Source organism: Ipomoea triloba, chromosome 12 (assembly GCF_003576645.1).
Source record: "Ipomoea triloba cultivar NCNSP0323 chromosome 12, ASM357664v1".
NCBI lineage: Eukaryota > Viridiplantae > Streptophyta > Magnoliopsida > Solanales > Convolvulaceae > Ipomoea > Ipomoea triloba.
The window spans coordinates 9364111-9369347 of NC_044927.1; the positions used below are offsets into that span (position 1 = coordinate 9364111).

At 37.1% G+C, this 5237-nt stretch overlaps 1 long non-coding RNA gene across 3 annotated transcripts; it reads left to right on the forward strand.

Annotated features, from left to right (window-relative positions):
- The first annotated feature begins 2853 nt into the window (after nt 1-2853).
- Nucleotides 2854-4992, forward strand: LOC116000148. 3 transcript variants are annotated; one of them, XR_004094070.1, is made up of 5 exons: nt 2854-3170; nt 3861-3918; nt 4208-4291; nt 4446-4560; nt 4837-4992. It is a non-coding gene; the product is annotated as an uncharacterized LOC116000148 (long non-coding RNA). The 3 variants fall into 3 exon arrangements; XR_004094069.1 differs by lacking the exon at nt 3861-3918 and having other exon boundaries at nt 4443-4560; XR_004094068.1 differs by lacking the exon at nt 3861-3918.
- The last annotated feature ends 245 nt before the right edge of the window (nt 4993-5237 follow it).

Below are 5237 nucleotides of genomic sequence, written 5' to 3' on the forward strand. Positions count from 1 at the left end.
AACCCCAAGTGGATGATCACAATTAATGAAGCATTTAATGCTAGCATTAATGAGGTATGGGAATGTTGCACTTTGTTGCTTGATCTTCAAGACATAATCTACACTATCACACTCATCTTTCTCTCTCACTTTCGAACACACAAGGAAGAAGAGGAGGAAAAATATTAGTCTTCCATATTTGTGATCTAAGAACTCCTTAGGCATTTCTTCAACTCCAAGAACTCTACTATAGGTAAGAACTTCGGTTTTGTTCGGTTCAATCCCTCCTAAGACTTAAGCTTGGACTTAAGATTTATGAAAACATTGTATTATGGTGTTTTGTTAGGATCTTTTGTGAAGGAATCCAAGGAAGGCATCATCAACTTGTACGGTTTTTAAGGTTTCTACAAAGGTAAGGAATCCCTTAAGTTGGCTCAATCACTTGAAGGTGAACAAATGCTAGTAAATTACGTGACTAGGAAATTTTACGTGAAAAATATGTGTTAAGTTGTGGATCTACAAGTTGGCTCAAAGAAACTACACTTTGAATGTTTAGTAATTTTTGTATGCATGTTTATAGCTAGTTTATGCATGTATAGGTTGTATTTATGTCCATATAGGCTTATACTTGTGAAAATATTGAAAAAAGGAAGAATCAAGTTAGTCTATGGCAGTAACTTCCGAGATTTATTGGGAAAAATTGGTAAGGTATTTTGATCCTATTTTTTTTAGGCATGTAGTTCTATAAGTTTAGAACCCGCATATAAAATTTCATAATGATCGGAGTAGTATAAGTATGGTTTTCGAATTTTTTTCCAAAACTGGTCCAGAAGGAAAAATATTCTGGACAGCACACTGCCAAGGGCAAAAAGGGAATTTTCTGTGTTTATTTGTGGATCAAAATGACCAAAACTTTTTATGGACATCAAGTACTATAAGTTGGGGTTCTACCATAAAAATTTCAAGTGAAAAAGAGTTCGGGAACTATTTTTACCGGCTCAATCTTTCGGACTGCGCCAACTGAAATTTCTGGCAGATTTGGGTGGACGCGGGCACGGACGCGCGTCCGTGGGCGTCCAGTTTCGGCGAGAAACGCCGAACCAGCGAACGCGGCTCGGACGCCTGCGTCCGCCGTGCTTCCGCTGGTGCGGCCAATCGCGAGTCCGCGCGACGCGGACTCGTTTTCGACTTATTTTTGACCAAACTTTTCCCCGATGTTTTTAATCCCGAGTATTGCGATGTTTTGAAGGCCTACGGGCAATCGGGTGAATTTTTGAAGACTCAAATATCATTTTGTGCATTATACTTATTAACTTGGAGAAAAATTGTGTTTTAAGTATTATTGTGACTCTCGTACTTGGATTTTCGTAATAGAAAGGACATTACTTAATATGTGTATTTTTGGGAGATATACTGGAACAAGTTGATGAGTTTGTNGTGCGGCCAGCCGCGAGTCCGCGCGACGCGGACTCGTTTTCGACTTGTTTTTGACCAAACTTTTCCCCGATGTTTTTAATCCCGAGTATTGCGATGTTTTGAAGGCCTACGGGCAATCGGGTGAATTTTTGAAGACTCAAATATCATTTTGTGCATTATACTTATTAACTTGGAGAAAAATTGTGTTTTAAGTATTATTGTGACTCTCGTACTTGGATTTTCGTAATAGAAAGGACATTACTTAATATGTGTATTTTTGGGAGATATACTGGAACAAGTTGATGAGTTTGTGTCGTGTGAATATAATGAATGGTGAGGGGTTATGTATGAATAGTTCATACTGCAGAGCGAAGTCTATTCGCTGAGTGAATGGTGAGATTTTGTATGATTTATTCATACTGCAGAGCGAAGTCTATTCGCTGAGTGAAGTGTGAGATTTTGTATGATTTATTCATACTGCAGAGCGAAGTCTATTCGCTGAGTGAAGTGTGAGAATTTGTATGATTTGTTCATACTGCAGAGCGAAGTCTATTCGCTGAGTGAAGTGTGAGAATTTGTATGATTTGTTCATACTGCAGAGCGAAGTCTATTCGCTGAGTGAAGTGTGAGAATTTGTATGATTTGTTCATACTGCAGAGCGAAGTCTATTCGCTGAGTGAAGTGTGAGAATTTGTATGATTTGTTCATACTGCAGAGCGAAGTCTATTCGCTGAGAGATTGAGTGGGAATAAAAAGGTCGTGTGTCCCGAACCTTAAAATGCGTGTTGTGTTTCCCACTTTGAATTAAATGAAAATTTTCAGTAATAGAAGTATTATGTGCTGATGTCACTTATATACTGCGTTGCACTGTTTTACTGTTAAATACTTGCAGGTAGATTGCGACCGTTGGGTAACGGTTATCTTTTCCTAATTATTATATTATGTTTTTCGAAACCTTTGTTTACTTTCGAGTGACAATGGATTCCCTTACTTAGCCGTCGTGCTAACTACACTTCATTGTGTCCTTTATTAGATGCAGTCTAGCGTGGGCCCCTATGGCCGATGAGCTCTGAATAGGATGGGAGCCGAGGTTGAAGATTACTCTATCCTAGAATAGACACTCTGGAAGGATTAGTTCCATATGTACACTTTTGAATGTTGATGAGGTTGTTTGAGGTTGTAAGTTTAGCCTTAACGTTTGGGTATAGGAGTGATACCTAAGCGTGGCGGTAACACCTAGTTTTCTGCTGGTTAGATGCTTCCGCGATGTATTATTAGGGATTTCTGTAATAAATCCAAGATGTTAAAAATTGGGGTGTTACATAACTATTTTGAGGCGGTTATATAAACCGCCTCTAATTTAATATGGAAACATAAATAATTAATTGTCAGTGAACAATTCCTTGGGACGGTTCATTGTAACCGACACTAAAAATTTTTTATTTTTATATTTTTGGATTTTTCTCTGTTTGCGAGACTGCCGGACTGCTACTGCCATCGCCACTTTTCTATTCGCTTTCAGCGAGTTGCGAGACTGCCATCGCTACAGCCACCGCCACCGCCACCACAGCTATCCACCGCCATCGCTACAGCCACCGCCACCGCTACTTCTTCATCCTTCACTTCCAGCTTCTAACCGCCACCGCAGATATCCACCGCCACCGCAAGTCGCAACCACGCCGCACTGCCAGCGCCCCTCTATTCCGCTGTCGTCCATCCGTCTAGCACTCCGTCTCCAGCGACCGACAAGTCGATAACAACTTGCAAATACTCTGGTTAGAACCAAACTTCAACCTTATTATCTTAATTAATTAGTCCTAATTCCATAATTGATAAATCCCTAATTTTCTAAACCTTCAATCTTCAACTTTTTAAATACTAATGAACTTGTGATAAACTGGTGCTTGGGCCTTGAAATGATTATACAGCCAGTATTGCGAAGAATAAAGCTAGTAATAGAAGAATGGTGATCCAGCAAGTACTAGATTTTGTTGATATGATTTTTCTCTGTTGATAGATAGATAGGTTTGAAGTTCACTAATCTAGAAGAATGGTTAATCTGGAATTGGTATTACTATGTTGGTTTGGTCGACAATAAGAGAACTTATATCTAGTATGTTTGAGTTGCTGTGAGTTTCTGTTTTACCTAAATTAAAGTTAGGATGAGATTGCATACTATCTATTTGAGAAAATGTCTATTAAAGTGAAGGATTTTGTTGAAGCAAAAAACCATGTTGAATTGGTGTTTCACTATGTTATTAATAAATTTTTATGGCTTCTTTTCATTTGGAAGCATCTCATATATTCTTTTATGCACAGACTACTTTGTCTGATATTCTTTACTAGAATGTTTCTTAGTCTAGGCATAGGAAAGTTATTTGATTATATCTGGAGTACTAGAAGGAGATAGATGTTTACTTTGTACTTTCAATGGTGTTTCTTGCTAAGTGCTTTCAACCATGTAGGATTCAGTGGAGGAATTTAAGTAGGAACAGGAGGAAACTTTTAGAAAGCTTTCCTCAGGTTTGTTCTCTATTGCTAAAAGACCCGAAGCCAATAACTTCTTTATCTTGCAGAGAAAATAGTTGAACCATCTTAATTGTAACTGTAGAGCAGTGGACATGGTTTAAAGATTGTGGTAATGTGTCTGTGGTTGTGTTTTATGACTTTTGTCTAAACATGATTCTAACTTTTGTCTCTTTTAAGGGTTATTAACAATGACAACCATGTTGAACCTGTTGACGAAGGTAAAAGATTCAAGCCCTTATCATTTGTGAGCTACTTTGCATTATGCTATATATATATTGTGTAGGTTGTGCTGGTAGCAAACTCACTCCCTGTATTAAATGATATTACTGCTATGGAGTTGTCCGATATTGTTGCTAAAGCTACTAAGGTATACTATTTCATCTTGAATTGATATTTCCCCTGCATAGGCTAATGTAAAAGTATGATTTATGTGCCTGATATCTCTCCTTTGACCAAAGCCTTATAAGAAGACATGATAGATTATGTGTTTTTTTTTCTTAATTTTTTTTATCAAATAGCAGGGTAGCCTTCTTCTTTAGGTGTTTTTTTGGTTCCAGTATTATAGGAGATCAAATGCCAACCCCCTCAAGTCCCAGAGATGGTGATGATGTGACTATCACAGTTGGGCACCCTCAGGTACTGATTGGATTTATGATTGTGCTATTTCTATTTTCTAGTATGTTCTGGGGTTTTAATTGTATTTATTCTCTATATAATGTTTCAATCATAGACTCATAGTTCTCCTTCAATTATCCATTTTATAATTCCCCACATCCTTGTCATTGTCTTTTCATTTTTTGGGGAACAGTTGTTAGAATATATTGTAGCTTGTGAAATGTTCGAAATGTATAATTTCTTACTGGAGATCTGTTAGATTTTATTTTTATTTTTTACATTGATGTTATCTTTTAGGAGTTTGTGAAGGATCACTCGATGTTGCTGTTGATGGATTCAACCCACACTTGATGTTGCTGTTGATGGAGTTTGTCAAATGTTGGTGTTTAGCATTTTTTTATCACTTCTGTTGAAGGTTAGGATGAGAGAAATTGATGTATTCACCACTTGCTGTTGCTATATTTTGTCAAATGTTGGTGTTTAATATTTTTTGACCACTTGTTGCTTTTGAATACAATGCTCAAATATTAATATATTATTGAATACTATTCAATGTTACAATTGATTTTTTTTTCCAATTAAATGTGTACATAGAGTATTTGTGATTGCAATACACATTTTTTTTGAAAAGCAATACACATTGCCAAGCACCTTGTGCTCAAATGGCATGTAGTGGCCTCCCTCAAATGAAAGGTCAT